Genomic DNA, 27324 nt, shown 5'->3' with positions numbered 1-27324 from the left:
GGAATTCTTTCCTTTTGACCCTGAGATTGACAGAACTTTCCATAAAAGAAGAATTCTGCAAAGGCAAATTGAAGAACAGGAACATTTGAACATGGCGAATAGACCACTCAAGGATTATGCAGCACCTTATGCAAGAGGTTTTCGATCTAGTATTTCAAGACCTTCAGTGGAAGCTAATAACTTTGAGATCAAACCCGCAATTATATCTATGGTGCAGCAGAACCAATTTGGTGGAGGACCTCATGAAGACCCCAATCAACACTTAGAGGTCTTTTATGAAATATGTGGTACCATGAAAATGAATGGAGTTCCTTCAGTTAGATTATTATTATTTGGGTTTTCTTTAAGAGATAGGGCAAAGCAATGGCTAAATTCTTTGGCCCCTAATAGCATCACCACTTGGGAGCAGTGTGAGCAACAATTTCTTGATAAATTCTATCCACCAAGCAAAACAGCTCATATGAGGAATTTAATTGCAAGCTTCAAGCAGACTGACTCAGAATCTCTTTTTGAAGCATGGGATAGATATAATAGTATGCTCAGACAATGCCCACATCATGGGTTGGAAAGATGGTTAGTGTTGCACACTTTTTATAATGGTATCAACTATCATACCAAAGTGTCCCTTGATTCAGCTGCTGGAGGGGCACTTATGAATAAAAGTTTAGATGAAGCTGAAGAAATTATTGACAGTGTAGCACAAAATCATCATCAATGGGCAAATGAAAGAAGTGGTGGCTATTCTTCTGTAAACCCAACAATTAAAGCATCAGGGAAGTTTGATGTAGATGCAGTCACTCTTTTGTCTGCAAAATTGGACGCTCTTACAAAGAAATTTGAGAATATGGGGACTAGTGCTAATATGGTCAATGCTATTGGTACATCTTGTGAAGTATGTGGGAGTTCAGAGCACTCAAATGACTCTTGTCCATTGGGAGCTATCACTGCACAAATCAATCAACTGGAACAATGTGATGCAATCATGAGTTACAATCAAAGGCAGAACAACCCATACTCAAATACTTATAACCCTGGATGGAAGAGCCATCCCAATTTTTCTTATAGAAATAATCAAGATCAAGGACCATCTATGGGGGCAAGACCAAATTTTCAAGCTGGGCAACAAAATTTTCAACATCCATCTTCTCAAGGCTTACCAAAGTCAAATATTGAAAAGATGCTTGAAGAAATTATCTCAAGTCAGAATGAAATGAAGCAAGATTTAGCAAAGCTCATTCAGAGAATGGATAATTCTAAAAAGCATCAAAAGATCCAGGATAGTCAAATTGCCCAACTAGCTTCCTCATCATCCAGAGCACCAGGACAACTTCCAGGAAAACCTGATGTGAATCCTGTGGAGCATTGCAATAGAATTGAGCTTAGGAGTGGACGGACCTTGGGAGACCCCCAAGTGACTGCTCCAAAAGGGATACAAAAAGAAGAAGAGCTCTCTCCTCTTATACCAAATCAGATTCAAGCTAATGAGGAGAGTACCATTGAGGTTGAAGAGACTCTTCCACTGAACCATCAGAGCAAAGCTGTCCCTTTTCCTCAGAGACTTACAATGCTCAAGAAAGATGAAGAATTTGGCAAGTTTTTAGAAAAGGTTAAGGAAATTTGTGTAGAGGTACCTCTTATTGATGCTATTCTTCAAATACCTAGATTTGCCAAATTCCTGAAGGATCTCATGTCAAACAAGAGAAGAAGAGGAGAGGTTGAGACCATTGCGCTTAGTGAGGAATGTAGCGCTATTTTTGAGAAGAACACTTCCCCAAAACTAAAGGACCCAGGGAGCTTTTATATTCCTTGCAGCATAAGAAAAGAATTTTTTGAAAAAGCCTTTTGTGATTTGGGGGCAAGTGTTAGCCTCATTCCCTATTCATTTTGTAATAAATTAGGTCTCAAAAATATTAAACTTACTACTATGGCACTTCAACTTGCCGATCATTCCTGCAGGTACCCTTTGGGTATTATAGAAGATGTGCCAGTAGAGGTGGATGGGAATGTTATTCCCACAGATTTTGTCGTGTTGGACATGGAAGAGGACCCTAGGATTCCTATCATATTAGGAAGACCTTTCCTTGCTACAGCTGGAGCTATAATTGATGTCAAAAATCATAAGCTTTCTTTGGTAATTGGTAAGGAAAGGTTGGAATATGATTTGTCTAATATCTCTAACCATGTCTCGTCTATTTTAAGTGCTTGTAGCAGGACAAGCATTTATAAACTTGAGGAATGGAATTTCCATCCTCATGGAAGGCCACCAAACGAAGGAGACAATGTGGTGGAAGATGTTGGGAGAAGATCTCCCAACAAAAATGAAAAGTATATCTGTCCTCCAAGGGCGAGGAAAAGAAGTGAATGATCAAGTTTGGTCGAGCTAAAGACCTTAAACAAGCGCTTCTTGGGAGGCAACCCAAGGGTTCTTTTAGTTAGTTTTGAGTTGTATTTTAATTTCTTTTAGTTTGATGCATTCTTTTGATTTTGTTTTCATGTTAGGTGCAAAACAGAGCCCGACCGTGTGCTATACACGGCCGGGCAAAAGTTGCAGAGAAGGGAAGTGCTTGGGCCGTGTCATCCAGACACGGCCGTGTAGGATTTCCCGAGGAGAAAAGGGTCTAGGCCGTGTCTCAAACACGGCCGTGTAAAGAATCCAGTGAAGGAAGAGGGGGAGGCCGTGTTGATCTGCACGGCCGTGCGAGGAAACCAGTGAAGGAAGAGGGGGAGGCCGTGTAGATCTGCACGGCCCGTGTAGGGGAGCTATTAAAGTCTTCCTTCTACCTCACACGGCCAGATCTTGGTCGTGTCCTGCACATCCCCAACTCTCCAAAACATCTTTTTCTCTCCCAATCTCTTAAAAACTCCTCTCTAATCTCTCAAGATCTCTTAGATCCGGATTCTCCTCCTCACTTTTCATTCTCCTAACCTAAGAGCTTTGCTCTTTGAAGTTTTGTTCTTTGTGTTTCATTCTTTCAACCCTAGATAATTCTTCCCCTATCTAAACTCATCAAGATGTCCAACATTTTGAAGAAACTTCGCAAAAAAGGTGGTGGATCCAGTGGGGACGAAGAGGAGGAGCCATCACTACAACAAAATCACTCATAGACATCGGTTTTCCACCGGTGTCTATTTGATTTTCGACCGATGTCTATGAAGCCGATGTTAAAAGTCTGCCATTTTAGACATCGGGTTAAAACTGGTGTAGTATGACTTAACGACACCGGTTTTCGAATCGGTTATTAACCGGTGTAGTATCACTTAACGACACCGTTTCATACACGGTGTAAAATCGATGTAATATTGTATGTTAATAACATCAGTTTTGGCAGCGGTAAATGACCGATGTAATATTATTTTATAACCGGTTTTACATCGATGGAAAACCGATGTAATATGTATTTTTTTTAACAGCACAGATTTGATTTTAAAACCGACAATAACAAAAAAAAATACACAAATATTCACAAATTGTACAAATATTCTTCATTCAATAATATCCATAAAATACACAAATATTCACAAATTATATAAATAATCTTCTTACAACAATATCCATAAAATACCCAAACATTCTTTTTACATCAAAAGCTAGATAATAGATATCAAAATCAAAGTATAACATTCTGTTAACACATCAAGGTACAACTGTCTCAAATGTAATCTAGCATGCATTCAGCCCACTCGAACCGCACTTCATCAATTTCAACTCTGGAGTACTTAAGATTTGTAAACTGTAAAAACACATAAATTCACCATATGTCAAATAACTAAAACAAATGTGTGCATGTATCAAATAAAATAGAATACTGAGTTTTTAAAGGCTGCTGTGGAAGATAACGAATATAACAGTGAAGAAAGCATAGAAGAATAAAGAAAATGTTCATAGTTAACAAGCAAATGAAGAGATATAATATTTATTGTACTACCTCTGATGTCATCTTCCAAATCTCATAAGCAAGAATGCAACTGTGCCCTTTGTATACACATGGCTAATAGACATAATACAATAAGGAGCAAAAGCTATAAAATTCACCATCACCACACAATCAATGAGGCAGGCAAACACAAGGTGGGTTGATATGCAGTGAAAGTGTTAATTAAGTGGAACTGTAGCAAATCATGACTCAAGTCTGAGCACTATTTTAACAATACATTGCAAGGATATCTGAAGGATGTGAACACTGTATTAGAATTGTACAAGGCATCACAAATCAAAATATTTCCCTACGAGCAAGGTTTAGACAAATTAGCCTCCTGGTCAAGAATGTTTTTGAAAGAAGCATTAACCACCAACTGAAATCACGAACAGTACCAGATGCGTTTACAAGAGGTAAATGGATATTACTTGCAAAGAAAAATCATGTCTGAACATTCATAAATTTGGAGTTTTGTTCAGGTGGATTATGCTCTAAATTTTCCGATTTGGTCCAATGTGGAACGTTTAGAGCATAAAAATACCATTGAGAACTTCACTCTTGGCAACTTGCAAGTTCTCAAAACTTCATACGAGTAAGATTCCAATATAATGTGTGGCAACAATGATATCTTCAACTTTCTGCATATTATGCTCCTGATTTTTTTGAACCTGTAAATAGGCGTTATAGCATAAAGGATAGGGATCTAGTGGAATTGGCATTGGGTTCCTTTGAAACTTCTCAGCGTAGATATCAGGAAGAACTCCAAATACTTGACAAGTATTTCCACTGTTCTATTACCTACATGACTAGATAGTTTAATCCTCCTCTTTTTCTTTTTCAGTGATCATATTTCTTGAATTTGACAGTTGGGTGAAAGATAACAAACTAGATCAACTGGAACATAAAGAACATATCCCAAATTCAAGAGCATAAAGATCCTAACATATCACACTTACAAAAAAAAACTTTCTCTAATAAAGAAACATGATAGCATCTAATAAAGTAGGGTCATACTTGATGGTAGATGTACAAAAAAAAATTAGTTCTCAAAATTCAGAAAATACACTTAAACAATAAAAAAAACTTAGTTTAGAGTCACAAAATGAACCTAATCTCTAATTCCTTTCTTCTTAGGCAATCATGTAGTCTCCAACTAGTATATGGTTTGTAACAAAAGCATAGCATTCGGTTTGTATAAAAAAAATCATTGTAACAAAAGCATAGCATCCGGTTTGTATCAAAAAATCATAGCAAGCACCAGGGGAACTAAATCAAAATTATCAAAATCACCAGGGGTAAATATTGTATTATTACCATTGCTGGAAGTGAATCCTTGTGGTCAACTCCAAAATTTTCAATTATATCTTTCATATATCGCATGATATAGAAACCACATTGCTCTGCATCCGGTTGTTGAGGAGCCTATGTTAGAAAAGAAATATTGGAATAACTCCTTCAAGGATAGTGAAACAGTTGCTAATCAAAAGGACATACCTTGACAGCTACCCATGTTGGTTGTTTTTTCCCTTTCCTTCTAGCCTCCGCATTATACATTTTTAAGGCCCTACATGCATATAACCCGTGGGAATTGTATTGCCACATCAAAATACTTACATGTTTCAACAAAGGTAAGAAAAGAAGCCAAAAAACTCACATGTTGACAACATATTTCCAATCTTGATCACGAATGCGGTGACTAAGAGGATCCAACAAAAAAATATTCTCCTTCTCAACATTGATGATAGTCAAAATCCAGTGAAAACTACACAAAGAAATATAATTAGTGTATATATGCATCTTGCAAGTTCTCAAAATATGCAAGTGAGAGTGATATATAATGTTATTCTTACTCACCCAACGTTGCATGGCACAATAACCAATTGACCAGATGAGGTACCAATTAGCCTACTGCTCAAGTAACAAGCCCTTTTATTCAACTGTTCTTGGATGAAATCTCTATTCTGATTTCTTGATGGTACATATTCCACAGGCACTGGATCCACCAATCTGAAATCTTGCAGCAACATCTTTTCCTGCATCTTTCTATATAGATGCCTACAAAGAGTGGATCTGAGCTCAAGAATGGCACAGGTTTTGGTACTAACATCCATGTGATTAGATAATCTTGCTATCAAGTAGACATGGCAATAATTCATATTTATGCTTTAAAATGCTTCATGCCTTTCGGGAACTGACATATGTTTTGGTACTAACATCCATGTGATTAGATAATCTTGCTATCAAGTAGACATGGCAATAATTCATATTTATGCTTTAAAATGCTTCATGCCTTTCGGGAACTGACATATGTTTTGGTACTAACATATGCTTTCTGAAACTATTGAGTTCACAAATCTGTAAATTAGAGATATAATTTCCTAGTTTGAGTGAATGATCCAAACTGATTCCTGATCACTCAATAAGACTACAAAGTGTTTCATCTGTATGAAAGATTGAAATTCTAGGTGACTGGGAAGTTGTACAAAAACTTGAGGCAGCATGCATTCATAGGGAGGCAGCATTTGGTGAATCTGTGTAATGAGATATAGTAGACAAGCCATGATTCATCAAAATGTTAAACATAAAGACGACTAGGATTACAAGAGAGGAGACTAGTGAGACAGAAAATATCCCAAAAAAATGATGAAATATAAATTAATGAAACACATAAATAAAGTCCAAATTCAATTGAAAGCTTACCAAATATACACAACTATGCAAGTGTCTGTGATTGGCTTCAATTCACAAAAGGGAAATATGTCATCGCAATTAACATGGACTGTGCGTTCCATGCCAAATACATCAGGAACTAATTCCAAAATCACATTCTCTGTTTCATCAAGACGTTGAAAATAACTATATAAGATGTGTAAGGGTCTTGGCACATTGGACGATTGTAACTTAGACTTCTCTTGTCTGTTGTCAACTTGTTTCTTCCTGGTCTTCTACATATGTAGATGCAACCATATATATATTAGATATGTGACATACTTTAAATGTACACAAAATTTACACAACACTTTATCACATTTACCTCATCCCGCATGCTAATTAAGTGCACAGGCCAAGCCACATGGCCACCTACAGCATCCCCAATACTCTGACATGCAGACGGGATTGCAACAGGCAGTGGTGCTGATTGATCAATTGCTTTATCAATGGCAATCCTCATGCAATTCACAGGTAATGGAACATCATCAATAAAGTTGCCAGGTCCATTAACAGAGACAATTGTCCCATATGCAACAGTCTTGTCGTTAGGCTGCAATAACAACATCACTGCTTTTCCCTATAAGACAAACAATTTATGAATCTTCAACATCACTGCCAAATTCATTAGATACTAACGATGGGATAATAATATCAACGTGAAATATAAATTTAACCTGTAAAGCCGAATCCTTCTCAATAACTTTCACATCATCATCATCATGTTCTTCTAGGCCTTCATTTGAGAGGCGCGTATGACGTTCAACTTGAGGTTGTATATCGATCAGGCATTGTGGTTTAACTGAGCAGCTACCCTTCTCCTCACTGTCAAATTCTCGACCAGAAAGTTTCAACACCATTGCTTCCAATTTTTCTAGTCTGTCGCCTTGATAAGAAAGCATAGCTTTTGCCTCCTTAAACTCTTTCTGTTGGCTTTCATAGGCAGCCTTATCAATTTGCACCTTCCCTCTAGCAAGCTTGAAGAAGGATGATGGAGTGACATTTGCTCCTATGCCTCTCACACGTCCACCATGTTCGTTAGAATTCAAGGCCTTCGTGAGAATATCCTCAAATGGTTTGGTAAAGGGCATCTTACCATCCTTCTTTTGGACAATATAATCATCCTGTCATGCATCCAAATACAATAACTTTAAATATATACATATATCATATATGTACAAAATAAGCAATTTATGTATACTTTTGCTTACAATCTTATTCACTGTTTGCTTCAACTCATCGCCAACATATTCCCCAGCTTTGTTGAGCCGCCCTTTCTTCCAGAGGATGGCTCTGTTTATCTCTTCGTCATCACATAAAACACTGGACTGATACCAAAAACCACATGAAGTCAACGTACTCAACAACCATAAGTAGGAATTTATTAATGTTAACTAAATACTTACTATTTCTTCAGACAAACCCGCATATCCTTTTCGAGAAAGACGATGAGGGTATACGTTTGCCTTGCTTCTCTGACTTTGTAGTTCACTTTTCCTCTACATAGTGATAGATGAATTATAACCACATATATCAACTAGAATTTAAAAAGACCACCTTAAACAACTTACTATAAAGTCTTCAGACATCCGATTAATCACAAAACTACTCCAATCTTCACGTGAAATGCAATGCCCTTGAGGTACCTTATTGAGAAGCTTCGGATTATTTCTATTTGGCTGGATGAATTTCCTGGTGAGGTGAGTTTTATACTGACGCCACTTGGTGTTTGCAGAGATCAAACACCCATTCCTCCATTTTGGGTCCAGTTGGTATGTCAACTACACAAACAAATATCTTAAGTATATAAATAACAGAACAGAAAAAAATGCATCACATAAGAAAGTTTCATGTTACTTACATTGACGGATTCCCATATCATGTTCTTAACTTCATTCGGCACTTGCTTCCAAGAGTTGTAATTAATATTAACTTTTTCTCGAGCAAGCACACCAATAAAACTTTGCAATTCAGAAGCCTTTTCGCCAACTGGCTGTCCATACTCATTAAATTTGACACTTTGTTTGACTCCCTGAATCCTTTGAACAACAAGCTTATTCATTTGTGTACGACCTCTTTTTGATCTTGTTGTTTGGGCTGTCCCGGCTGATCCTATGTCCTGGCTATCCTCAGCACCCTCTTTTTCATCTTGTTCTTTGTCTTTTGCATTTGTGTGTGAATACTTATCATCTTCACATGCTAAATGGGCCTTTTTTCTAGTGTTCATTGTGTCGAAAACCTAATCATAACAGTGAGAATTTGAAATAGAGCAGAGCATATAATTCAAAATCACAACAAAGTAAACATTCGTATATTTAAAAAAAAAAACTACTACCAAACAATGAACCAAAGTTACCAAAATAAAGTAAATAGTCACATATATAAACCATACATAAAGTTACCAAACTAAAAATTCTCATTGTCAACCCAAATCCCATCACAATCTCCACGAATACAAGATGGTTCATTGTCATCAGTTTCGTCAATATCCATTGATGGCATCCCTTTTGTGAAGCATTGGTAGTGGATTGAAGGATCTCCCAACTTATCATCAGTGATGTATTCAAAATACTCTCTATTTGTAGTTGAAAGTACAATAGACCATGTGGGATCTTGAGGGTCTTCTACATAAAATACTTGCTTTGCTTGAGTGCTCAAGATAAATGGGTCGGATTTGAATCCCATTCTCTTAAGATTTACCAAGGTGAAACCATTATCATCTACTCTAATACCAGTGTTATTCTCTACCCAATCACACTTAAACATTGGAACTCGAAAATCATGGTAATTGAGCTCCCATATTTCTTGTATCACACCATAATACATCATGTCTGTTATAATTGGATTCTTATCCTTTGAACTTGCAACTTGCATTGTTTGTGCCAGCAAGCTTACACTCGAGTTTTGAACAACTGTAACATTATCACGTTCTTTCGTGTAATAAGTGACCCCATCGATCATATAACTAGAGTATTTTAGCACTTGCTTGCTAGGTCCATTTGCCAACAGCTTCACTTTTTCTGATAATTGATTGGAGGAAGATGATGTTGTATTTGTAACCTACAATTCATCATAAGGGGGTTTAATTATTAAAAGTCTTAAAGTTCTTGTGTTCAATAATAAACATGCTAATATTTATGGTACTTACATGTTCATGGAACCAAGAAATAAAACTTTTGTGGTGTTTATCTTGTAACCACTTTGCACCTTTAATAGGAAATTTTTGCTTCAAGTGTGTCATATGTTCCCTAATCAAAAAATTTTGAAGAGATTAATCAGATATTTTTTTAAACAATTTCAGGAGATTATTACTAAATTAGAGGGCTTACACAATGTAAGGATCAACCTCAGCTTCATTTTCCAATACATACCGATGTGCTTGTTCCCACTCATCGTGACAACAGAAGTGCACCTTGGCACCTGACAAGGACTTAGTGAGTATTGTTTCACGATGCTTTGATGGAATCCCTATCGTGTTCATATTAGATAGAAATTCTGAGCAAAACTCTACAGCTTCTTCAGCAATATAACATTCAGCCATGCATCCTTCTGGTCGATTTCTATTCCGCACATAACCTTTCAATGTTTTCATATATCTTTCAAATGGAAACATCCATCTATACCAAACTGGTCCACACAACTTGACCTCACACACGAGATGAACTGTTAAGTGAACCATTATATCAAAAAATGAAGGTGGAAAATACTTTTCAAACAGACACAACGTCGTCACAATTTCTATTTGTACTTTATCCAACTTTGAGGCATCTATTACTTTGTTACATAACACATTGAATAAGAAACAAAACCTTGTGATAGCATTTCTGACATGCTTGGGTAGAATACCACGGATGGCAATTGGAAGCAAATGTTGCATTAAGGTGTGGCAGTCATGTGATTTAAGACCAACCAGTTTTAGGTCCTTCATTGAGACAAAGTTTTTGATGTTGGAGGAGTAACCCGTGGGAACCTTAATTCCGAACAATGAATTACAAAGTCTTCTTTTCTCATCCTTGCTTAATGTATAACATGTTGGGGGCAAAAATGTCCTTTTCTCCCCTTTTTGTGGTGCTAATTCTCCCCTAATTTTCATATCCACTAGGTCGTTTCTTGCTGCAATTCCATCTTTTGTCTTTCCTGGCATATCAAGTAATGTACCAATCAAACTTTCGCAAACGTTTTTCTCTATGTGCATCACATCAAGAACATGTCGAACATGCAGATCTTTCCAATACTCAAGTTCAAAGAATATCGATTTTTTTTCCAGCAGGACTTACCATCATTTTCCTTTGATTGAAAATTTGCTCTAATTTTTCCCCATCGGCATGTAATTCCTTCTACTTTTTTTAAAACTTCATCACCGCTTAGTGGTTTTGGGGCCATAGTAAAGTCTTGCGTCCCATCAAATGCCTTCTTCTGCCTTCGATAAGGATGATCTCTACGAAGAAACCGTCTATGACCTGTAAATGACATTTTTTTACTATGCTTCAACCTTTTTGCACAAGTTTCCTCACCACAGATAGGGCATGCTTGATATCCTTTTACAGTGCATCCTGCCAGGTTTCCATATGCCGGAAAATCATTAATTGTCCACAATAGGACAGCTCTAAGCAAGAATCTTTCTTCTCAGTGTGCATCATATGCTTCAACACCAACTTCTCATAATTCTTTTAAATCGTCAATCAAAGGCGCCAAGTACACATCAATGTCATTTCCTGGCTGTTTGGGACCAGAAATCAACAACGTGAGCATCATATATTTTCTCTTCATACACAACCATGGAGGAAGGTTATAGGTGATCATTATAACTGGCCAACAACTATATGTAGAACTCATCAAACAATGAGGATTGATCCCATCAGCTGCTATGGCCAACCTTAGATTTCTTGTCTCAGAAGCAAAATTTGGCCAATTATGATCCACAAGTCTCCAACAATGTGCATCAGCTGGATGTCACATATAGGCATCACATACTCTTTTATTAGCATGCCAAATTAACTCAGATATTTCCTTGCTCCGAAACATTCTTTGAAATCTAGGAATAGGAGGAAAGTACCATAAAATTTTTGCAGGGACTCCTTCAATTATCCTAGAATTCTTGGCCAACTTCCACCTTGACACCCCACAAGTAGGACAATTGGTAAAATCCTCATACTCCTTCCAGTATAAGACACAATCATTAGGGCAAGCATGTATTTTCTTATAAGTCATCCCCATTGCACATAAGCTTTTCTTTGCATCATATAAAGATAAAGGCAATTCATTGTCAACGGGAAGCATTTCTCCAAACAATACAAGTAGTTCAGTAAAACTATTATCACTCCAGCTGTATTTCGCTTTCAAGTTATATAATTGCACAATTGCAGATAACTTTGTAAATTTAGTACACCCAACATACAGGAGTTTCTCAGCATCCTCAAGTAATTTTATAAATTGATCTGGATTCTCTGAACTTTCATATGCAGCGTGTACCATATCTATAGGTTTATCAGCAAAATAGTTTTCACTTTCTCCAGCTGCATCATTCTCTTTCTTTAAATCTCCTAATACAGATTCTTCCCCATGCCATATCCATTTTTTGTATGTTAAGTCTATACCATTACAGTACACATGTGCCCTTATGCTATTAATATTAGTGTTCCATAGATTGCCACATTTCGTACAAGGACAAGGTATACTAGTAGGATTAGTAGCATGTTGCAGCGCAAATTGCAAGAAAGATTCTAGTCCAAGTTCAAACTCATGTGATAATCTATCCTTTGCCATCCATGCCTTGTCCATTTTGTTGTACTAATGAATCTAGAATCAATCAAAAATATCAAGACAATTACAACACTGAGCCAAAATTCTTAATCCATCATTATACAAATAAATTAACTATGCGGGTCCTCCAAGAAACCAACTACGCTTACCAAGGAAAGGATATGAATAAATTTCATAAACTAGAAACCAACTACTTCATCATTATACCAATAAATTTTATACCAGAAACCAACTACTTCATCATTATACCAATAAATTTCTAAACTAGAAACCATGACATTTCAGTGAAAACAATTAGCCTAGACATAAAAGAAACTTGATAGTTCAAGGATTACATAAAACCTACTTAGCAAAAGGAACTAACAACTCCTCAATCTATCAAACAAAAATGATCAAATCAACTCAAGGTAGTGTTTGAGGAAATTCATCAACCACATTGCATGCATCAATCAATTAATACTTGCAAACAAGAGATCAAGAAGAAGAAACTGTCGAAGATGAGGAAGAAATTCAGTAGCGATGATGTATAAAGGAAAAATTACCGGAATGTGAAGAAGGGCTCGAGCGGTGGCAGTGAATGCTGGACCGGAGATGGATGAAGCAAAAACTACTGGAATGCGAAGAAGGCCTCGTCTTCTCAACCAAATGGAGGAGTTGGAGGAGATGCGGTGTGGTTGGACGGAGAAGCAAGTTCGTCGTGTCTTGATCCTGATCGGGAGAGGATCTAGGAAGGGGGGAAGAGGGAGATGAGGTTAAGAGAGATGGTCGAACGACCAGCGGCTAGGAGGAAAGTCGTGGTGGTGTCGTGGTGGTGTCGCGTGGTGGTCGGATGGTCGGAGGTTTAGGTTATCGCGAGAGAGATGTCGCGCGGAGGAAGGGCGGGATAAAGATTTAGGTTTGGAGGGAATTCACAGTGTGCAGATTTTGGCATGTGGGGAAAAATTAAAATATTTTATTTGAGTTTATTAACATCAAATTTTAAAAACCGATGTTAAAATCAGTGTATATTAACCAAAAAAAGGGCGCTCATAGACATCGCCTAAAAAACCGATGTCTATGAGCTAAAATCTGCGCTCATAGACACCGGTTTTTAGAAAAAACCGGTGTAAAATACTCAAAGACTTCGGTTTTAGCCTAAAACCATTGTTGTTCCACTGATGTCTATGAGCGATTTTGTTGTAGTGCATCAAGGGACAAAGGAAAACAACCAGTGAAAGGAAAAGGCAAAAGGACTTCACGCAACGAAGGTAATGACAATGAATTCAATATTGTGTTTAGAAATGATGATCAAGTAACTAGATTTGCAATTCTTGTCAATAGAAAGATAGTGTGTACTAGATATATGGACCCAACTGTTCTTGATATGCTTGGAATTAGGGAAGATGTAGATTTGATGATTGGGTTTTTGGATTGGAGTGATATTATGTACACACATTTGCCTACATATCCTCGTCTTGTTTTGGAATTTTTAAGTTCAGTGGATGTCCATTTTACTAATGAAGATGATTATTTTGGAAAAATCTCATTTAGACAAATGAACCAAGAATTTCTATGGACATTTAGTGACTTCAATTCTTGTTTTGGATTAACCACGGGTAGCCCTCGTAGGTTTGATCCAAGGTTTAATTGGAATCATTTTTGGAATGCAATAACCGGGTTAGATCAACCTTATGAGCCTTCAAGAGCTAAGGCATCCAATATGCAAAACCCCATCTTTAGGTATCTATATAGAGTCATGAGTAAAACTATTTTTGGTAGGGGAGAGAGTGATGGGGTAGTTAAAAAGATAGAGCTTTATGCTTTATGGGCTATGCTTTATAAGGTTGAATTTGATTCTGGTTTTCATTTTGTTCAAACCCTATTAAGATCTGCTAGGGCATCATTGGGATCAATTGTTTTTGGTGGTTTGATTACCCGAATAGCTTATAATTTAAATCTTGATGTTGATGGGTTGGAAATAATTCATGGTAATGACATGATTGACATTGATGCATGTCTTGCTATGAAAATGATCGTTCGGGATGAGAATGGTTTCGCATTTCCTAGGAGGAGTGGTTCTCCTTTACCCCCTCCTTTTCCTGAACGAACTACTATTCGTAACCCGGCTAATTGGGTAATTTCTGAGTTAGATTTTGAGGATAACCCTTCTATACCTGGAGACACTGAGCCACATCATGAGCCCTCGTCATTTGGACGCCCGCAGCCTTCTAGTTTCATGGAGCCGGCTAGGCATTCTTTTGCATATGGCACGGGATCGTCTAGGTTTGATTTTTCAGATTTTCGTACGTCTCTAGAATCACTTCATGAGAAGCAAGATGCCCAACGAAAAATGTTGGAGGGTCACTTCTCTTTATCTGATGATCAGTTTAGGGAGGTACAAAATCATTTTCAGTTTACGAGGAATTTTCAAGGTCAAGTGGCAGAGTTTGTGCAGGATTATGATACTGATCAGGCTAGGATGAGAGATTTTATGCAGAGCATGACACTTACTAGCCAACAAGTAGATGCTTTATATGAGTATCATAGATCCTTGGGTGAGATTCCAGGTTTTCCTAGTTTTCCTATTGGCCAACCACGTCGTAGACCCCCTTTTCCTCGTCCACCTCCACCTCCTCCACCATATTGATTTCATCGGGACGATGCAAAGTTTAAGTCTGGGGGGGTGTCATGTACTGTTTAGTTTGGTTTTCAGTTTTTAGTTTTTGCTAGTTTTTCATGTTGGTTCTTATTTTCATTGCTTGTTGCTTTATTTTGCTTGATTTTTCTTGTTTTTGAAATAATCATGGCAAAAAAAAATTTTTTTTTTTGAGAACATCAAATCTTCACTTATATGCTTTCTTGGATTCAAGTGAAATGTTAGCACGATTATTGTCTTGATTCATGATGTTCGAATGATGCTAGTAGTAAACTTTGTGTAGTTTTTTTTTTCTATCTTGGGAAGCATTAATAAGCTAAGAATCTTATGGTGATGAGTTCTAGTTTTGGTTCAACCTTAAGGATTTTATCTTCACTACACTTGTGCTTGATGCTTGAATAGTTGATGTCATTGAAATAGTCATGATTCATCTTGTTTGCTTAATACTTGGTTTCCATGGTGATTTATCAACTTTCATTTTGGTTACTGGATGGGGCTCAAATCATTAAAGCTCATTTGGAAAAAATCAAAATATCCCAACATGTGTGCTAAAAGTACATTTGTGAATAAGTTTTGCACAATGCAAACACTTAAAAAAAAAAGGATATAAAAAACAGTTGGCATGAGTGGAATCTAGAAAGTCACCCCTTTGAGACCGAGTTAGGTTACTGGGGAAATGACTGCTTAGCTTCTCTTGAGATTGAGCACACCTTTGAGACCTTGGGTTAGTTGAGAAATATGAACCAAGTGAATGGTGAGTAAGTGCCTATCACTGGTTACTTGTCTTTCACTGGAAACATTAGGAATTCAAATTTGATGACGACTTGACTAGGACATGGATTGAAACTTGAAGGGTGTTGAGTTACTTTTACACTGTGCACAAGATTCTTATGCTTGAACCATACTTTACTTGTTTTCATGATCATGCTTGTTAATGAAACTTTTTGATAGAATTAGGAAAGTGCACTAGGTTTTATGAATGTGTTGTAGAACGTATGAATTTAGACTGCAGCATTTTGCTTGAGGACAAGCAAAGGTTTAAGTCTGGGGGTGTGATGTGCATAGATTATATACTCTTTTATGTATGTTTTTAGGCACATTTACATTGAGCATGCTTGATCTATGCATTTTTATACTTCCAGCTTTTCTTTTAGCATATTTACTCTTTTGGTTCGGAGTTCTGCTTTTTGTGCATTTTCTGTACACAGGAGTCGAAATTGGTGAAGATTATGCGTCCTCGGGCAAGCTTGGAAGTAACTGAAGGGAGAGAGCATCAAGGTCGTGTTCCACACATGGCCGTGTAGTCTTAACAGGAAGGGAAGAGGACATGGTCGTGTGAATCTCACACGGCCATGTCTTGATTTGAAGAAATCAGGTCAGAAGCCTTACAAGGCCGTGTGGATCTACACGGCCGTGTGAGGTTTCCAGAGGCCAAGCAAATGGTGGCCGTGCGCATCACACGACCGTGTGGAGTTTCCAGAGACCAAGCAGGTGTTGGCCGTGTGTACCACACGGCCGTGTAGCATTTCCAGAGAGCAGAAGGGCCTTGGCCGTGTACACCACACGGCCGTGCAGCATTGGCAGAGAGGGAACGGCCGTGTCGTGGGGCCGTGTGGCGCCCGATTTCCTCCTCTATTTAAACCTTCCTTCATGAATTGAAAGGGGATCTCTCCCCCTTTGGGAGAAGGCAAGATTTGGTGGTTTCCTCCCATTCTTGGGAGGATTTCTGGGCGATTCTAAGGGAGATCTTGACGATTTCGACTCTGGAGCGAGGATTGGATCCGAAGACGAGGCTTCTTCGTAGATAAGTTTTCTCTTTCCCCCTCTTCTTGGTTTCTTGGATTGGGGATTTAAGAAATGCTTGTAATCTTTATTTCTTCAGGTTTTCTTCCTCGATTCATGGAGTAGATCTTGTATTCTAGGATTAAGGGAGTATTTGTATGATGGATTGATGTAATCTCTTATGGATTTGCCATTTTTCTTGTTTTAATGACATTGTCTTGCTTGTATCAATTAGATCTTGAATGATTAATGGTGATTTGTGCTTAATTCTCATTCTTGATTGATTGTTTGGATTTCTTGTGGACTTTGTAGAGATAAACTTTCACTCGATCATCCGAGGGATCCACGTGACAGGTGCAAGCCCGTGTAAGGACGTTTGAGAGATAATCTTGAAGAGGAAATAGGAATATTCAAGAGAGTAGGATGGATTTTGTGATTAGTTTCTTGTATCTTGATAGATTAATAAGTTGTGGGCTTCTATGTTGATATCCGAGGAAGGCATAGTAATAGGTGCGCTTCTGTGTAAGGACAACGTAGGTTCACATCTAATTGATCATATTTAGATACATTTCTCGGTCCTTAGCCGGTTATCTATTGCAAGAGAGAACCGACAACTTTCTACAAGTGTTTGACAATTGAGGGAAAAGAATTGGTGAACCATTTACATTCAAGAAATCTTACAAAGAAACCGAAGCACCTAGAATCTCCCTTTATCATAACCCAAAACACTAAACTCTTGTTTGTTGATCTTTAATATTAGATTTGTTTACCATTACTTTGCATTTGAAACGATTGGATAGTTGATTAGCTAATTCGTATTGAGACATTTCTAGTGCTTATTCCAGTCCCTGTGGATACGATAATCTTTTATATTACTTGCGACATTTCCGTACACTTGCGGAGCGTAACAAGTTTTTGGCGCCGTTGCCGGGGACTGCGCTATAACATTAGGAATTATCAATTGAGTTAGCTAAACATAACATTTGTTTTCCTCTCATATTGCATAGTTGTAACTAATCATTAGATTTCTGTTTTTACTTTCTTGTATAACTTTTACTTCTTGTTAATTCTTTTTACAAATTCAATTCTGCATTTTTGATTCTTTTATTTTTCTTTTTCTGTTGAATTGTCATCTTCCATCTTGTTCTTGTGTATGCGAAGATCTAACTTTGCAGGGGAATTCTTTCCTTTTGACCCTGAGATTGACAGAATTTTCCATAAAAGAAGAATTCTGCAAAGGCAAATTGAAGAACAGGAACATTTGAACATGGCGAATAGACCACTCAAGGATTATGCAGCACCTTATGCAAGAGGTTTTCGATCTAGTATTTCAAGACCTTCAGTGGAAGCTAATAACTTTGAGATCAAACCCGCAATTATATCCATGGTGCAGCAGAACCAATTTGGTGGAGGACCTCATGAAGACCCCAATCAACACTTAGAGGTCTTTTATGAAATATGTGGTACCATGAAAATGAATGGAGTTCCTTCAGACGCAGTTAGATTATTATTATTTGGGTTTTCTTTAAGAGATAGGGCAAAGCAATGGCTAAATTCTTTGGCCCCTAATAGCATCACCACTTGGGAGCAGTGTGAGCAACAATTTCTTGATAAATTCTATCCACCAAGCAAAACAGCTCATATGAGGAATTTAATTGCAAGCTTCAAGCAGACTGACTCAGAATCTCTTTTTGAAGCATGGGATAGATATAATAGTATGCTCAGACAATGCCCACATCATGGGTTGGAAAGATGGTTAGTGTTGCACACTTTTTATAATGGTATCAATTATCATACCAAAGTGTCCCTTGATTCAGCTGCTGGAGGGGCACTTATGAACAAAAGTTTAGATGAAGCTGAAGAAATTATTGACAGTGTAGCACAAAATCATCATCAATGGGCAAATGAAAGAAGTGGTGGCTATTCTTCTGTAAACCCAACAATTAAAGCATCAGGGAAGTTTGATGTAGATGCAGTCACTCTTTTGTCTGCAAAATTGGACGCTCTTACAAAGAAATTTGAGAATATGGGGACTAGTGCTAATATGGTCAATGCTATTGGTACATCTTGTGAAGTATGTGGGAGTTCAGAGCACTCAAATGACTCATGTCCATTGGGAGCTATCACTGCACAAATCAATCAACTGGAACAATGTGATGCAATCATGAGTTACAATCAAAGGCAGAACAACCCATACTCAAATACTTATAACCCTGGATGGAAGAGCCATCCCAATTTTTCTTACAGAAATAATCAAGATCAAGGACCATCTATGGGGGCAAGACCAAATTTTCAAGCTGGGCAACAAAATTTTCAACATCCATCTTCTCAAGGCTTACCAAAGTCAAATATTGAAAAGATGCTTGAACAAATTATCTCAAGTCAGAATGAAATGAAGCAAGATTTAGCAAAGCTCACTCAGAGAATGGATAATTCTGAAAAGCATCAAAAGATCCAGGATAGTCAAATTGCCCAACTAGCTTCCTCATCATCCAGAGCACCAGGACAACTTCCAGGAAAACCTAATGTGAATCCTATGGAGCATTGCAATAGAATTGAGCTTAGGAGCGGACGGACCTTGGGAGACCCCCAAGTGACTGCTCCAAAAGGGATACAAAAAGAAGAAGAGCTCTCTCCTCTTATACCAAATCAGATTCAAGCTAATGAGGAGAGTACCATTGAGGTTGAAGAGACTCTTCCACTGAACCATCAGAGCAAAGCTGTCCCTTTTCCTCAGAGACTTACAATGCTCAAGAAAGATGAAGAATTTGGCAAGTTTTTAGAAAAGGTTAAGGAAATTTGTGTAGAGGTACCACTTATTGATGCTATTCTTCAAATGCCTAGATTTGCCAAATTCCTGAAGGATCTCATGTCAAACAAGAGAAGAAGAGGAGAGGTTGAGACCATTGCGCTTAGTGAGGAATGTAGCGCTATTTTTGAGAAGAACACTTCCCCAAAACTAAAGGACCCAAGTAGCTTTTATATTCCTTGCAGCATAAGAAAAGAATTTTTTGAAAAAGCCTTTTGTGATTTGGGGGCAAGTGTTAGCCTCATTCCCTATTCAATTTGTAATAAATTAGGTCTCAAAAACATTAAACTTACTACTATGGCACTTCAACTTGCCGATCATTCCTGCAGGTACCCTTTGGGTATTATAGAAGATGTGCCAGTAGAGGTGGATGGGAATGTTATTTCCACAGATTTTGTCGTGTTGGACATGGAAGAGGACCCTAGGATTCCTATCATATTAGGAAGACCTTTCCTTGCTACAACTGGAGCTATAATTGATGTCAAAAATCATAAGCTTTCTTTGGTAATTGGTAAGGAAAGGTTGGAATATGATTTGTCTAATATCTCTAACCATGTCTCGTCTCTTTTAAGTGCTTGTAGCAGGACAAGCATTTATAAACTTGAGGAATGGAATTTTCATCCTCATGGAAGGCCACCAAACGAAGGAGACAATGTGGTGGAAGATGTTGGGAGAAGATCTCCCAACAAAAACGAAAAGTATATCTGTCCTCCAAGGGCGAGGAAAAGAAGTGAATGATCAAGTTTGGTCGAGCTAAAGACCTTAAACAAGCGCTTCTTGGGAGGCAACCCAAGGGTTCTTTTAGTTAGTTTTGAGTTGTATTTTAATTTCTTTTAGTTTGATGCATTCTTTTGATTTTGTTTTCAGGTTAGGTGCAAAACAGAGCCCGGCCGTGTGCTATACACGGCCGGGCAAAAGTTGCAGAGAAGGGAAGTGCTTGGGCCGTGTCATCCAGACACAGCCGTGTAGGATTTCCCGAGGAGAAAAGGGTCTAGGCCGTGTCTCAAACATGGCCGTGTAAAGAATCCAGTGAAGGAAGAGGGGGAGGTCGTGTTGATCTGCACGGCCGTGCGAGGAAACCAGTGAAGGAAGAGGGGGAGGCCGTGTAGATCTGCACGGCCCATGTAGGGGAGCTATTAAAGTCTTGCTTCTACCTCACACGGCCAGATCTTGGCCGTGTCCTGCACATCCCCAACTCTCCAAAACATCTTTTTCTCTCCCAATCTCTTAAAAACTCCTCTCTAATCTCTCAAGATCTCTTAGATCCGGATTCTCCTCTTCACTTTTCATTCTCCTAACCTAAGAGCTTTGCTCTTTGAAGTTTTGTTCTTTGTGTTTCACTCTTTCAACCCTAGATAATTCTTCCCCTATCTAAACTCATCAAGTTGTCCAACATTTTGAAGAAACTTCGCAAAAAAGGTGGTGGATCCAGTGGGGACAAAGAGGAGGAGCCATCAAGGGACAAAGGAAAACAACCAGTGAAAGGAAAAGGCAAAAGAACTTCACGCAACGAAGGTAATGACAATGAATTCAATATTGTGTTTAGAAATGATGATCAAGTAACTAGATTTGCAATTCTTATCAATAGAAAGATAGTGTGTACTAGATATATGGACCCAACTGTTCTTGATATGCTTGGAATTAGGGAAGATGTAGATTTGATGATTGGGTTTTTGGATTGGAGTGATATTATGTACACACATTTGCCTACATATCCTCATCTTGTTTTGGAATTTTTAAGTTCAGTGGATGTCCATTTTACTAATGAAGATGATTATTTTGGAAAAATCTCATTTAGACTAATGAACCAAGAATTTCTATGGACATTTAGTGACTTCAATTCTTGTTTTGGATTAACCACGGGTAGCCCTCGTAGGTTTGATCCAAGGTTTAATTGGAATCATTTTTGGAATGCAATAACCGGGTTAGATCAACCTTATGAGCCTTCAAGAGCTAAGGCATCCAATATGCAAAACCCCATCTTTAGGTATCTACATAGAGTCATGAGTAAAACTATTTTTGGTAGGGGAGAGAGTGATGGGGTAGTTAAAAAGATAGAGCTTTATGCTTTATAGGCTATGCTTTATAAGGTTGAATTTGATTCTGGTTTTCATTTTGTTCAAACCCTATTAAGATCTGCTAGGGCATCATTGGGATCAATTGTTTTTGGTGGTTTGATTACCCGAATAACTTATAATTAAAATCTTGATGTTGATGGGTTGGAAATAATTCATGGTAATGACATGATTGACATTGATGCATGTCTTGCTATGAAAATGATCGTTCGGGATGAGAATGGTTTCGCGTTTCCTAGGAGGAGTGGTTCTCCTTTACCCCTTCCTTTTCCTGAACGAACTACTATTCGTAACCCGGCTAATTGGGTAATTTCTGAGTTAGATTTTGAGGATAACCCTTCTATACCTGGAGACACTGAGTCACATCATGAGCCCTCGTCATTTGGACGCCCGCAGCCTTCTAGTTTCATGGAGCCGGCTAGGCATTCTTTTGCTTATGGCACGGGATCGTCTAGGTTTGATTTTTCAGATTTTCGTACGTCTCTAGAATCACTTCATGAGAAGCAAGATGCCCAACGAAAAATGTTGGAGGGTCGCTTCTCTTTATCTGATGATCAGTTTAGGGAGGTACAAAATCATTTTTAGTTTACGAGGAATTTTCAAGGTCAAGTGGCTGAGTTTGTGCAGGATTATGATACTAATCAGGCTAGGATGAGAGATTTTATGCAGAGCATGACACTTACTAGCCAACAAGTAGATGCTTTATATGAGTATCATAGATCCTTGGGTGAGATTCCAGGTTTTCCTAGTTTTCCTATTGGCCAACCACGTCGTAGACCCCCCTTTTCCTCGTCCACCTCCACCTCCTCCACCATATTGATTTCATCGGGACGATGAAAAGTTTAAGTCTGGGGGGGTGTCATGTACTGTTTAGTTTGGTTTTCAGTTTTTAGTTTTTGCTAGTTTTTCATGTTGGTTCTTATTTTCATTGCTTGTTGCTTTATTTTGCTTGATTTTGCTTGTTTTTGAAATAATCATGGCAAAAAAAAAAAATTTTTTTTGAGAACATCAAATCTTCACTTATATGCTTTCTTGGATTCAAGTGAAATGTTAGCACGATTATTGTCTTGATTCATGATGTTCGAATGATGCTAGTAGTAAACTTTGTGTAGTTTTTTTTTCTATCTTGGGAAGCATTAATAAGCTGAGAATCTTATGGTGATGAGTTCTAGTTTTGGTTCAACCTTAAGGATTTTATCTTCACTACACTTGTGCTTGATGCTTGAATAGTTGATGTCATTGAAATAGTCATGATTCATCTTGTTTGCTTAGTACTTGTTTTCCATGGTGATTTATCAACTTTCATTTTGGTTACTGGATGGGGCTCAAATCATTAAAGCTCATTTGAAAAAATCAAAATATCCCAACATGTGTGCTAAAAGTACATTTGTGAATAAGTTTTGCACAATGCAAACACTTATAAAAAAAAAAAGGGATATAAAAAATAGTTGTCATGAGTGGAATCTAGCAAGTCACCCCTTTGAGGCCGAGTTAGGTTACTGGGGAAATGACTACTTAGCTTCTCTTGAGATTGAGCACACCTTTGAGACCTTGGGTTAGTTGAGAAATATGAACCAAGTGAATGGTGAGTAAGTGCCTATCACTGGTTACTTGTCTTTCACTGGAAACATTAGGAATTCAAATTTGATGACGACTTGACTAGGACATGGATTGAAACTTGAAGGGTGTTGAGTTACTTTTACACTGTGCACAAGATTCTTATGCTTGAACCATACTTTACTTGTTTTCATGATCATGCTTGTTAATGAAACTTTTTGATAGAATTAGGAAAGTGCACTAGGTTTTATGAATGTGTTGTAGAACATATGAATTTAGACTGCAGCATTTTGCTTGAGGACAAGCAAAGGTTTAAGTCTGGGGGTGTGATGTGCGTAGATTATATACTCTTTTATGCATGTTTTTACGCACATTTACATACTTTGAGCATGCTTGATCTATGCATTTTTATACTTCCAACTTTCCTTTTAGCATATTTACTCTTTTGGTTCGGAGTTCTTCTTTTTTTGCATTTTCTGTACACAGGAGTTGAAATTGGTGAAGATTATGCATCCTCGGGCAAGCTTGGAAGTAATTGAAGGGAGAGAGCATCAAGGCCGTGTTCCACACATGGCCGTGTAGTCTTAACAGGAAGGGAAGAGGACATGGCCGTGTGAATCTCACACGGCCGTGTCTTGATTTGAAGAAATCAGAGCAGAAGCCTTACATGGCCGTGTGGATCTACACGGCCGTGTGAGGTTTCCAGAGGCCAAGCAGATGGTGGCCGTGCGCATCACACGGCCGTGTGGAGTTTCCAGAGACCAAGCAGGTGTTGGCCGTGTGTACCACACGGCCGTGTAGCATTTCCAGAGAGCAGAAGGGCCTTGGCCGTGTACACCACACGGCCGTGCAGCATTGGCAGAGAGGGAACTGGACATGTCCGTGTGAATCTCACACGGCCGTGTGGCGCCCGATTTCCTTCTCTATTTAAACCTTCCTTCATGAATTGAAAGGGGATCTCTCCCCCTTTGGGAGAAGGCAAGATTTGGTGGTTTCCTCCCATTCTTGGGAGGATTTCTGGGCGATTCTAAGGGAGATCTTGACGATTTCGACTCCAGAGCGAGGATTGGATCCGAAGACGAGGCTTCTTCGTAGATAAGTTTTCTCTTTCCCCCTCTTCTTGGTTTCTTGGATTGGGGATTTAAGAAATGCTTGTAATCTTTATTTCTTCGGGTTTTCTTCCTCTATTCATGGAGTAGATCTTGTATTCTAGGATTAAGGGAGTATTTGTATGATGGATTGATGTAATCTCTTATGGATTTGCCATTTTTCTTGTTTCAATGACATTGTCTTGCTTGTATCAATTAGATCTTGAATGATTAATGGTGATTTGTGCTTAATTCTCATTCTTGATTGATTGTTTGGATTTCTTGTGGACTTTGTAGAGATAAACTCTCACTCGATCATCCAAGGGATCCACGTGACAGGTGCAAGCCCGTGTAAGGATGTTTGAGAGATAATCTTGAAGAGGAAATATGAATATTCAAGAGAGTAGGATGGATTTTGTGATTAGTTTCTTGTATCTTGATAGATTAATAAGTTGTGGGCTTCTATGTTGATATCCGAGGAAGGCATAGTAATAGGTGCGCTTCTGTGTAAGGACAACGTAGGTTCACATCTAATTGATAATATTTAGATACATTTCTCGGTCCTTAGCCGGTTATCTATTGCAAGAGAGAACCGGCAACTTTCTACATGTGTTTGACAATTGAGGGAAAAGAATTGGTGAACCATTTACATTCAAGAAATCTTACAAAGAAACCGAAGCTCCTAGAATCTCCCTTTATCATAACACAAAAAACTAAACTCTTGTTTGTTGATCTTTAATATTAGATTTGTTTACCCTTACTTTGCATTTGAAACGATTGGATAGTTGATTAGCTAATTCGCATTGAGACATTTCTAGTGCTTATTCCAGTCCTATTGGATACGATAATCTTTTATATTACTTGTGACATTTCCGTACACTTGCGGAGCATAACAGCAGGGGGCACTGTTGGATGATCGGCGTACTACCCGGACGATAGCACGACACCCCAGCTCAGCGTTGGGTTTCTAACGCTCAGAGGCCGAGCGGAGTCCCCGCTCGGCCGGACGGCGGACACTGCTCGATTATGCATGGCGAGGCAGCTGCGCGTGGCGAAGCGGAAGTAGGATGAAGCACTAGGGGCGGGCGGGCATCCTGCTCGGCTCGGTCACTCCCTCAACAGTGTGGGGGGCGCAGCCGAGCGAACCTCCTCCTCATTCTTGTAGACTACCAAATAGCAGGAGGGATTATCTTCCTCGGGGCAGGTGTCGCCAACATGTAGCATGGTTGGCGGCATGGTCAGGCAGAGAATCGTACGGTGGAAGTTTCCACTGTCACATCAGGGATATGCCCGGTCTGTTAAGGTATGGCGTCATACACGCTTTTCTGACACACTCATTACAGGTATGCTTTGAGAAGCATGCACATCTTGGTAAGCATGCACGCGCCTTCAGGAGTCCATTATAAGGACCCCCAGACTTCAACGGAGGTATGCGCGATCCACCACTGTAGCTACAGTATTCGTTACTCATCTTCGATTTCTCGCCGCCGGGAATTGACTTGAGTGTCGGAGGGCAGTCGCCGGGAACCCCTTCCCGGCTCAGTTTTGTGCTTGCAGGTTCTCGACAGAGGTCTACACCATCCCGGAGTCTACGTGAAGCCAACCGGGAGCACCACGTCCCCAGCGACCATCGTCTCAGCACTCGGACAGGATCAACTGCTTTGACTCAATCTTCCATCGATTGCTCTAATGTTGTGACCCGATACCTCAATTTTTGATTTTTCTTATTTTAATACTTGCACTTCAATAGATAAAGAACTTAGACGACAACTGAGCCTAGGTGTCATCACACGATCATATATATAACTTTTGCCTGGGAGCCAAGGCTATAGAGGGAATTTTTTTCCTTCCATCAATAATCTCATAATATATATCATTTAGTACATCATCTGATAGTGTCTGTAATTTCTCTTCCTCTATAGCAGGCTGAGACGTCTATGCAACTCGATCAGTTATAACATCCTATGTAAAAAAATATTATTATTATTTAATATACAATTAATAAAACTAGTCATTGTTAAATGTGAACGGTAATAAAGTTTATATTTTTACATCTATGGTATTTGATCGAACATTGACAAAAGATTCATCCTTTTTTTTTTAGTATGTACTACTAAATAGCTCACAACAAGTTGTAGGTCTCTCTAAAGTTTCTACCCACATACACAATTTTTTTAAAAATAAAATAAAATAAGTTTATAAATAATTATAATTTTTTTATATAACTTTATTATAAACTCACCGAGTGTATTGCATGTTCTACAATAGATCGTGATCTAGTCATATGCTTTGTGGATCCCATGCTTGGGCCAGCAAGTCCAGTATTTCTATTATTTTGAGTAATCAATGAATTTTGATGAAATTTTTCTACAACTCAATTATTCCTCCATACATCCCAAATCTCAACTGGTACATGAGATGACCTTATTCTTTTTGTTCTCCACTTATATAACAAGTCCTTATATATTTTTTTATAATAATTATTCCATATTTCTATAAATTTTGCCTCGTGTTCTAATTCCCAAATATATATTTTCTACAATAATATCGAGAAAATTAGTTTAAAAAGATATTATACTATACAGTATCAATAATATTCAAATTACTTATAAAGAATTTATGATAATAAAAATCTTTAAAATCTTAGTATATATGGCTCTATATAGAACCAAAAGTGCACTGACTCTTTAAATTTTTTAGTTATGTGATCCGGTAGTAAGAACAGGGGACCCCGCCCTATGGAGTCAACGCCACGTGGAAGTCACAGTGGCAGTTGTCCATCCGGAGAGGGCCGGGTCCGACCGGTCGGCCGGCCGTCCGGTGGAATCGAACGTCCGGAGAGGGATGGGTCCGATCGTCCGGCCGGTGTCTAGTTGATGGTTAAAGGCGCCCTGTCGAAAGTCAGGATTCTGGCGCTCAGCGGACAAGATCGCAGGGCCGATTGGACTGCACGCTCGGCCAAAACCATCAGGCAGCATACTGCTAATAG

The 27324-nt window shown here is 38.5% G+C and overlaps 2 non-coding genes across 2 annotated transcripts; both read right to left on the bottom strand.

Moving 5' to 3' along the window:
* Window positions 1-458: 458 nt before the first annotated feature.
* LOC122022104 lies at window positions 459-564 on the bottom strand. Its single transcript, XR_006122844.1, has one exon. It is a non-coding gene; the product is annotated as a small nucleolar RNA R71 (small nucleolar RNA).
* Window positions 565-18446: 17882 nt separating this feature from the next.
* LOC122022102 lies at window positions 18447-18552 on the bottom strand. Its single transcript, XR_006122842.1, has one exon. It is a non-coding gene; the product is annotated as a small nucleolar RNA R71 (small nucleolar RNA).
* Between the last annotated feature and the right edge of the window lie 8772 nt (window positions 18553-27324).

The sequence above is a fragment of the Zingiber officinale genome, chromosome 9A, assembly GCF_018446385.1.
Source record: "Zingiber officinale cultivar Zhangliang chromosome 9A, Zo_v1.1, whole genome shotgun sequence".
NCBI lineage: Eukaryota > Viridiplantae > Streptophyta > Magnoliopsida > Zingiberales > Zingiberaceae > Zingiber > Zingiber officinale.
The sequence above is the reverse complement of the archived record's forward strand: the minus strand, read 5'-3'. Positions and strand labels throughout refer to the sequence as shown.